Here is an 11,149-nt window from a genome sequence, read left to right as displayed (position 1 = left end):
AGAAAAGTCTCACAGAAGTGGGGGCTCGTCCGGGATAAGAATAGGCTCGGATGTGGATTAGGCTTAACTCGAGGAAATTTGACAAACTGTGCTTTGGTTTTGTGAGTACTCTGGACATTTACGGACATTTCTGTTTTTGTGAAAATTTCGACGTTGTGAAAAGTCCGTCCGAATATATCGGCATTCCGGAAGGACTTCGACTTACGTTTCGGCAAACCGTGAGTAGTTCTAAAATTCTACTTTTAAGATGGCGACGCTCGTAGAAATTATCGGGGAAACACTAAAGTCGTCCTCGACAAGTTCAATAAAATTGTTGCATCAACTTGTATTCGAAGAGGTTGGAGATAGGAATAACAAAAAAAAGTTTAAGAACCTTTGATGGATTCAATTTTCCTTCAAAGAGGATGAAAACCTAAAATAGAAAGTGCAATATATTAATGAGAACTTTCGATTAAACGATGTAGTTGTTTTTTGCAACTTATTAAATGTTCAACATAACGGTAATAAAGACGAAATCGTCGAAAGGCTTGTTCTTTCTCTTTCCGATTTAAAATCATTACAATCAAATCTGATCTTGGCAGATGTTGATACCGAAGACGAAGATTAGAAGTTCAAAGTGTTGCCGATGACCCACCAAGCAATAATTGTCTGCGTGTTTCGGATATGACTAAACTTTCTATTAACTTTCATGACGTGAAAAACGTAATCAAACCTTTCGATGGTAGTGAATATTGTTCTATCGATAAATGACTGGATACATTCGAAGACTTTGCAAAAACGATGACTTGATCTGATTTACATAAATTTATATTTTCAAAACAATCCTTAACAGGGTTAGCGAAATTATTTGTTGAAAGTCAAAGCGGTATTAATTTCTGGGATAAATTGAAATCGGAATTAAAAGCAGAATTTGGTAGTAAATATAACTCAGCGCGATTGCACGGTATGTTGGCTAAACGCCAAATGCTCTCCAATAAATATGTGCAAGAATGTTTCTTTAAAATGCAAGAACTCGCTAGTCATGGAAAATTTAAACCTGACGGGTTGATCGAATACGTTATTTCTGGTATACGTAACATACCCAGCAACAAAGCGATGTTATACCGAACAAATAATTCGATAAAATTTCGTGTAAAGTTGAGAGTGTCTGAGAAAATCCGGTATACGTATTCTCGTTCGTTTCAGTCTTAACCGAATCTACCTACAGAGCATCGAAAACCCCAGCCTTATCGAAATAAGCGTGACAGTAAAACTGACAAATGTCTTAAGTGTAATAAAATTGGTCACATTTCGAGTAATTGTCCGTATAAATCTGAAGATATTAGATGTTTTAAGTAGAAAAAATTCGGCCGTAAAGCTAACGCTTGTGCTCAAAGAAAAGTAAACAAAATGGAACTAAGTCATTTCTCTAGATGTAACAACAAAATTGAAACGGATGTTGAACTCCTAGGTGCAAAAACAAAAAAACTCATCGACACCGGGTCGGACGTAACGATGATACCAATGCATTTTCATGATAAAGTAGGGACTCCGAAATGTAACTCAGATGATGCATCTTTAATTGGATTAAATGGGAATAGTATTTTTCCGTTGGGTTTTCTCGAAAGTGAAATAAAGATTGACGAATACTCTCTTCCCGAAAATATTTACGTGGTAGAAAGTGATCTATGTAATTCTATAATAATAGGAATAGATGTTCTAAATAAACTGAACTTCTCTATAACGAACTACGGATTCAAAGTCATGGGGAAACGAAGTCAAAATACTATTCGTGTGAATTATACTCGAATTTTTGTTCCCGATGGAAAGTCTGGCTGAATCAACACTAGTTAGATCAGATGACATTTCTGGAAAAGGGCAGACGTCCCTTTAGCATTTTACTGAGTAGAGAGAGAGAAACGGTTTTCAAAACACTAGTTGTAGTGGTTTGGGTGGCACTAATTTTTACTCAAAGTAATTTTTACTGAAAGGAAATAACTTGTCGAGTAAGTTAAGATCTTGCGGTTGGGAATATCAACTGAATATATACTTGCTGTTGAGAATATTCGAGTAAATTTTAAAATATGAAATAATATTAAGTTGCATTACTAAAATTTGTTTTAATAATAAGTTGTTCTGAATAGACTTTCTGATTTTCAATAAAAAGTTTTATTACAAATTTTCTCGAAGGACTATAACACTGAAATAATTTTTATAATCACAAAAGTAATTTTTACTGATAGGAAATAATTTGTCGAGTAAGTTATAATTCGCAATATCATTTTGTAGTTGAGGATGCTGTTGCTATTCAAGTAAATTTAAAATATGAAATAAGTTGCACTCATAATATTAAGTTGTTTTAATAATAAGTAGTTCTGAGTGTTAAATGGACAAATAACTTACTGATTTTCAATAAGAAGTTTGTCATAATTTTTTTCAAAGTGATTGGTAATTTGAAATAATATAACACTGAAATTATTTTGAAAATGTTTTATTGATAAATTAAGATCACGCAAATATCAGGTCAGTCCATAAGTTCGTGCGCATTTTTATCTACAAAAAAGCAACAAAAATTTTAATTAAATCTTATTTCAATCTATAATGTATTCACAATTATTTTTTACAATTTCTTGCCATCTTGATGGTAGCTTTTTAATCCCGTCTTTGTAAAATGATTTCGGTTTTTAATCAAAATATTCAGAAATAGCCTTTTTTACATTGTTCTCATCCTCAAAAGTTTTTCTTTTTAAAAAATTCTGCAAACTCCAAATAGATGATAATCACTGGGAGCAATATCTGGCAAATATGGTGGATGAGGTAAAATTTTCCAGTTGAAGCTTTGGAGTTGAGCAGTTGATGTTGTTGTCAGTTAGCTATTGACAGTTCATGTGGTATCCATTTTCCTAGCTTTGAAACTTTTCCGATTTGTTGTAGATGTCTATGAACAGTTCCATGGGATGAATTTAAACGTTCCGCAATTTCATCAACTGTTAAAGATGGTTCTGCTTCAACTAGTGCAGAGAGAGCATCATCATCAAAGTCAACGGGTCTTCCAGTACGAGTCTTATCCTCCACACTAAAATCATTATTTCTAAATCTTTCAAACCACTTTTGCGCAGTCCTTACACTTGTTACAGTTCGATTATAAGCAGTATTAAATTTTTTGGCTGCATTTGTAGTATTCTCACCACTTAAAAATAAAAGATATAAAACATGTCTCTTATATTCATCTGTTACTTCCATTTTAACGAAAATAAACAACTGAAATGTTTCCAATTCTGAACAGTATTATATGAATGAGATTCAATTTAACACTTCAGTGTAAAAAGTATCATATTAGACTGACATTTTTAACAGGAAAACAAGATTTTTCTCAAGGTCATAAAATACGCAGGAACTTATGGACTGACCTGAAACTTTTATTATCAATACTGTTATTTTATATCCAGAGAAATAACATAAATGATATTATTTGTTGAGTAAATGAGGCCTGATATATACTACAATTCATCTTGTGGTTGAGAACATAAACTAGATACATATTTACAGTTTATTTTGCTGTTGAGAATATTCAAGAAAATTTAAAACATTAAGTAAGTTGCACTCATAACGTCTGATGAAATAATATTAAATTGCATTGATAAAATTTGCTTTAATATTTTATTACTATAAAATTAAGTTGCAGTAATAATATTAAGTTGTAGGGATAAAATTTATTTTTATATTTGATGAAATATTAGGTTGGAGTGTCGAATAACTTGAATTTTTTATCAGAAATTAAAATATGTCAATAAAAAGTTTTACTACAAATTTTTTCAAAGGAAGCTGTAATTTGAAATAATATAACACTGAAAATGTTCGCATCACAATACAGTATATTTAAGTGTTTATAGTACACTTAAATACAGTTTATTTCTGAAAGTAAGAACAGCGATATATTCTCGATCTAATTTTTGATATTTTATAATGTTAGACCAAGAAACGTGACATTGGAAATCGTCGATAAATTGTTGGGCAAGTTTTCGGTAGCGAAAATCCCAGTTTAGGTCATCTTCTAATTCGCGTAAAGTTTCTATTTTTAATCGTTTGTATTTTAATATTAAACTTATGATTGAAGATAACAATAAAATTGTCCGGAAAAGTTTGATATTTTGCAACTGTATTCCAATCAACATAGTCCAAAAAGTTGGTTAAGAATTGTTCATTTAATTGTTAGTATAGGCAGATTAAATCTCATTTTGCCTAATCACTATGTTGTATGATAAACGGGATGGTAAATTTTTCCATATGTATTCTTAATTTAACTTAGCCGCAAATTTTGAAATATATCGCGTCGATGACTAACGATATCTCAATTAATATAATTTTTAATATGACAAACTCTTTTCTAATAGTGAGAAAGTATTCCCTCCCCCAAGAATTGTTGAGTATTGTCTATAAATAACAAACAATTCTTTTTTTATTAAAAAATATTTTTTATTTGAATTGAATACATATATTAAATAGATACTGTTTCGGCACATTCTTCAAAGATATTTTCGAAAAAATCTCTGTCAGTGACTAATGAAGTTGTTTCTATAAGAGGTGGATGCATATTTTTCTCGAAAATTATTTTAGCAATAGCTGTCTCCAGCTCTAATAGTAAAGTTATCTGGTCCGTATTATACATTAATACTCCGATATTTCCGTGAAAATTACAATCAATTACTCCAGCATTAATTAAACAATTGCGAGCCTTGCCAATGCGCTTAATTTAAATGTTAAAGTGGAAGACATTGCTGAATTAGTGGATTATGCCGATTGAGAGCTAACAAATGAAGATTTAATAGAGTTAGAAGCGATGAAGTATTTGGTAGAGGAAGACGACGAAAAAACTGAAAAAGTAAAAAAGAAATTCAGAATACTTGGGTTAGCTGCTGTATTCTCCAAAATTAATGCAGCTATGTTAGAACTTGAGGCCATGGATCCTAATACTGAACGTTTTAATATACAGTTGAACGTGGGATGAGTGAAGTGCTATAGAGAAATTTATCAAGAAAAAAAAAAAAAAAGATTACACCGCAAATTACAGATACGAGTTTTTTTCAACTGTTACATCCAAGACCTTCGCCCTTGAAGGTACAACTTTAATGTCATCGTCATCTACCTTACCTGAAAAAATCCTCTACAGATCCAGATAACTAAATAAACAAATGACAATATGTACTGTAAATATGTATGTCTTGTTATGAATAAATTTGAAGTTTGTGGCATAATTTTTATAATTATACAACGATGCTACATTCCTGGCTGCAATCTCCTCGCTTATCGACCAATTTCCTTAATGACGTAGTCGTAGGAACGGAACTCATTCGTAAAGTGAAGAGTACCTGTTATTTTAAGTAATGCTGAACACTACTATTTATATCATTGCCGAAATAAATAAGAAAATAAAATATATTATTATTAAAATTTTGTTTTTTTAACAAATACATTTTGTTTATTATTTTGTTATATTTTTACAAAAATATGGTGTTGCCTGTAATTCCAAAAAATTAAACATAGTCGAAAATTAATTATTATATAAAAATCCAATCGTAAATATTGGAATAAATTCATGACGTTATCTAAGTTACAATGATGTAAACATAATTGCCGAGTTTTGTAAAAGATTGCTTAGAGACAGGTAAAAATGTTTTGAAAATGTGTACAAATGTATTATTAAATGTTAAAATTGCATGGGTTACACTTTAATAAATATGACTTTTATAAAATATAATTTCAAAAAAATTGAAATCATTGATTAAAATATTCGATATAATAATATCAATTCGATCCTAAAAAATACAAAAAATAGTTCAAATAGAAATTTATTAAAATTAAAATTTACTTATGTCTAAACAAACCGAAATTTTAAATAAGAAAACAACACATATAATTCTATTATTCATTTAATTTTTACTTTATTAAATGTATGTATTTGATACAAGATTTCTATTCCCAATTAACGGTGTGATTCACATACAAAAAGTAAAATATATAAAAGTAAATGTGTAAAAAAGCCAGTAACAGACATTTAAACAATTTGATAAAATAACAATAGAATATAAATATCAAATAAACAATTATAAAATATTTGTGTAGTATTTTTTAATATTTATGATATTAGAAAAATGAGATAAAAGTATAATTATTATTTATTATGTATTATATTAATAATTTCTTGAATAATTCAATTTAGTATCAATAGAATGGAACAACGTGCTATTGTGTTTTATCTTTTTCTTCATTTACTTTAGGTCTGCAAATGTAAGATTTATAAAATAATCGGGTAAACAGATATAAATATGACAGAGCTACAACAAAGCAAAATTTTAAACTTTCGAAAGGAGTGTCGCATGGTTGTTCATTTAAAAGCAACCAATACATCCAACCTGTAAGCAATAACGCAAACCACATTTGAGCAACTTGAGTTGCAGTAATAAACATGGCAATCGTTGAAGAAATTTTAATTCCCATGCATTTTACAGTAAAATAGGTATACATCAATGAATGTACATAGAAATTAACGTAGACAATCATCGCTAAATAGCTCGATTCTTTGTAAGCAGCATACCATGACATAATTAACATAGTAGAATGATGATAACAGTGAAGAAACATCAATTTTTTTTTTTTTAAGTATTAACATAATTGTATCTCCCAATTCCCAAACTTTCGAAAACACAAACAGCATTCCCCAAAACAGAATCGGTGGTGTATTTTCTACAATACTCTTATCACAAACTATTTCGTAAAAAGTAAAGTGTTTAAATTGTTCGAACAAAATTGGAATTAATCTAATTGAGCTGCAGATACTGTAAACAGCCAAAATCCCGTTCCATATGGTGAATGCACGATTAAAGTCATAAGGAGGTCGATATTTCATGTAACGCTGAAGGATCTTGATGGCCAGTATATAGAAGATGGATATGTAAATGGAATAATGCCAGTAAGTGCGAAAGAAATTTCTTAGATCATCAGCAGTGAAAACTGTTTCGAAAAACGGAGGTTTGACTGGAATTGTTCTGTTGTAATTTTTCATTCTTGAATAACGTCGTAATGCTAAAATTAAGTGAAACAGTTGAATAAAATTCATTTATTATTTAAAAATTATTTTGGATGAATTTCCGTTAATAAATAACCATACAAATTATAAAAGTTATACGGAATTTATTTTAAAACGTTACGTATTAAAATATTTATTCGATAGTTTGATATTCAAGTTATATTGTTATAGTCACTTCTATTCAGCTTATAACCTATCAACCAGTTAATGGTAATTTTGAGTAACACTATTAAAAAGAAATTTTTACCATCCACTTACTTCCTACGATTGTTGAAAGTGTTGTAAAATTTAAGACCATTTTTCTGTCTATTAAATTACAATATTTAAAACAAATTTGATAGTTTTTTGTAAACTGAACACAACCGAACAAAATACTAAGTAAATTTTTTTTAAAGTGTGGATAATTTTAATTAAATTTATATTGCATTTTGGGCTTTTTTCATCAGCATACCCTTGTACTTAATCAGCTTTAATGTGTCAGCTCTTTTCACGTAAATTCTATTATAAGTTTAAGTAAGCACATCTTTTCATTTAATTAATTAAACTTTATAAACAGATAGGCCTATTAGCAGTTGAATTCATTATTATTTTGCATTAATTTTAGTTGTAGTAAAACTCTTTTTTTATAAATTCTTGTCTGTTCAAAAAATTACTTTATTTTACTTTAATTTTCTTTTAATATTTTAATACTCATTCGATAATCGATTTGTGATTTGCAAATTCATTTTCAATAAAAATGCTACGTGTTTAACGACAAACTTATTAAGTTTTTAATTGCTTCTATCGAAATTTTTCGCGTAATAATTACTGAACTTTTAAATAACTTTTTGAAATAATTTGAATAAATTTCTTTCATTTTTGTTTTTGTAAAAATAATAATTTTTAAAACTGATTTATTTAAAAATTACTATAAATACATAAATAAAAAACAAAACGTGCATTTGCTGTAAATTTTTATATTGATTGATACTTTTAATATTAGAGTATATCGTCGCAGTATATGTAAATAATGCCACAGTAAAATGCTTTATGAAAAAAGCACTTGTGAATGTGAGAAAAATACACTGTGGCGATTATCAAAAACATTTAAGAAGTTCTTTGCATTAACAACATTTGAAACCCTTGCAATAATAGTCAGAGTATGATAAATTTTATTTTTTATAAATAAATAGCCAAGTGTAATTTTAAACTGTTTAACATTTGCGACAACTTTGTAATGATGATAATCTTGCCAGTTATTCTAGACCAGTGGTTCCCAATTACTTTTTCCTGCGTACCACTTCAAGAAAGAGCTCAAACTCGCGTACCCCTTATAGCAGAAATTCATATTAATCCATACTAATATTATACATTCGAAGGTAATTCTTTCTGTCTTCTTTTCACGTCTAAATCGCCGAACAGGTTTTAATAAAATATGGGACGGAGATAGCTTACACATTGGAGATGGACATAGGCTACATTTTACTGCGAGAAAATATCTTACTCCCACGAGAAAATTCGATATAATGCGGGCGAAGCCGTGGGTAGACAGCTAGTGATAAATAAAATAAGTTGTTTTTACATTTACCAATACCAAAAAAATTTAATCTTGTGAATTTTTTTGTTACACTCAAGTTTTTGTTTGTATTTAGCGTAAAATTCCTAGTTAACTTAAAATTTACTATTCTTTTTTTATTTAAAAAATAGCCTTAAAACGAAGACTTCTCTTAATACTCTATCAATTATAGCTGGACTTGGTAATAAATAAATAAAAATGTTAATGGTTGAAGAAAGTAGTGGTAGAGGAAGGTGGGTTAAGTACTTTTAGCGTTAGAAGGAAGGTCGCATGATCGTATAGAAACGGGTTAAAAGTTGATGGTGAGTAATATTATTGGTGAGCTTGAGCATGTTTTGACATGTTATCCGAAATACTAAGAATAAATATAAACAACCTGCTGTTGAATTAGATCATGTTTCAACAAGCTAAATAGGTTCAGTATCTTGCTGGCCATCTAATGCCACCTCAGTTTATATCCAGCAATCGAACGCTACTGCGCTTGTATTTTTATTTCTGGAATATGGCTCGCACAGGTAATTTTTCCAGACAGCTTCTGTTATGTTTGTAGTGAATACACAGTGAAAAGTCAACAAAGAAACATAAGTGAGTTTGTGAAGAAAGTTTAATTTTCATATTTCAAATTGAAACTTGGAGATCGAGTCAAAGCAGATTTTTGGAAACAATAGGAGAAAAGGAAAAAGAAGCGTGGGACTCTTTCGAGAATGTAGTGTATAAGTTTTTAGGGAATACTAAGGACCCTGACTACAAAACCATTGTACAACGCATGCTGGCAGCAGCGTATAAAGCTCAAAGATGCAAGATGAGCTTAAAAGTTCATTTTTTACAGTTCCATATTGACTATTTTTCCGAAAACTTTGGAGCCTACAATGAAGAACATTGTGAAAGATTTCACCGTGATATCGAGATATGGAGAAGTTACCAAGGAAAGTTACCGTGAAGGATGTCCGTGATATCGAGAGACGTTACCAAGGAAAATGCGATGTCAATATGTTAGCTGACTACTATTGGATGCTCAATCGAGAATCCAGAGAAGGAAATTGGAAACGAGTTTGGACGAGCATCAAAAAGAAGAAGAAAAGGTTTCATAAGAAAAAAGAGTAGACCTAAAATTGTGTATAAATATTAGAAACAATTTGTCGATTAGTTGTAAAAAATTATTTATTACAATGAACTAAATATATTATAAGAGTTTTTATCAAAAATTTGTTTTTATTTTGCAAAAAACCTTTACATGATAAAATGTAATGGAAGTTATTTTTAAAATCTGTGATCTTTACAACATATAATTCAGCAAAAATATTCCATGCAGCTGGAAAATTTTTTTTTGCAGAACTGTGTTATTTTTTTGATTGCTTCATCTCATGCATTTAAATATTAAATCGACCGATTTTAGATTGCCGCGCGTACCCTTTCACGCAATTTCGCGTACCCCTGGGGGTACGCGTACCACTAATTGGGAACCATTGTTCTAGACTGAATAAAGCATAAATTTGATATGCTTTATTAAAAATTCCAGATAGAGAGAATTAAGGAAAATACTTACCCTCTAAAAAAATGTATTTGGATAGAAAATAATTAAAAAAAAACAAATTATATTTGAAAGTTCTGGTAAACATATATTTCTAACACTTACATACAGAAAGTAATAAACATAAAATTGTTATATTTAATCAACAAGAGATTCGAAACATCGAAACTGTTTACGAATAGTCTAATAACATATGCAATAAAAAACGCGAAAGAATTTGTAATTTCTTATGTTTTTAATTGACAAACGATAAATATTTATTAAAATTAGTTATTTCCAATTAAGTATCAGTACATATGCGCTATTAAATTATTATAAATAAATCGAAATGTAAAAATTATATAAATTATAAGCAAAAAATAATTCGATTTCAGTATGAAAAATTTATACTCAAAAATCTTACTCACCTTACTAACTATAAATAATAAATTTCGTGACACTTACCAAACCAAGTTGAATATGAAATGAGTAGAATTGTGTTTAATAATCGACATTTATTCATTTGTTGATAATCAACATATGTAATAAGTGAATGTAAAATGGGATGAGCGCCAATAGTTTTTTAAACAACACTATCTGTTTAAATGTCAAAGAATTCAATTAAAATAAAAACTTTCTTTCCTGCTTTCTCTTATGATATAGTAAATTCACCAAACCTATTATAAAAGACACGTTTTAAATGTTTTAAATGTTATAAATCTGTTTCTCTCAGTATTCTATAAAAATACAGGTGCAACAAACGTATCGCTAAACTTGTTTGTATTTCCAACCTTACTTTTAATACTTATTAAAATGTATCAAATATTCCAGTCATTAAGAATGAATTAATTATGAAATCCACCTGATCAGTTCGAAAATGTTTCTAAAACTGTAATCCTTATATTAGAATAACTTTTAACTAGAATAAATGTAAATATACGAATTATTTATTTGCTAGAAATTTGTTAATATAATAAAACATTCTTAAGAAAAAAAAAAAAATATATATATATATATC

This window comes from Centruroides sculpturatus, unplaced genomic scaffold, assembly GCF_000671375.1.
Source record: "Centruroides sculpturatus isolate CEXI.00-Female unplaced genomic scaffold, Cexi_2.0 scaffold1684, whole genome shotgun sequence".
NCBI classification, from domain to species: domain Eukaryota; kingdom Metazoa; phylum Arthropoda; class Arachnida; order Scorpiones; family Buthidae; genus Centruroides; species Centruroides sculpturatus.
This window is presented reverse-complemented; position numbering follows the sequence as displayed.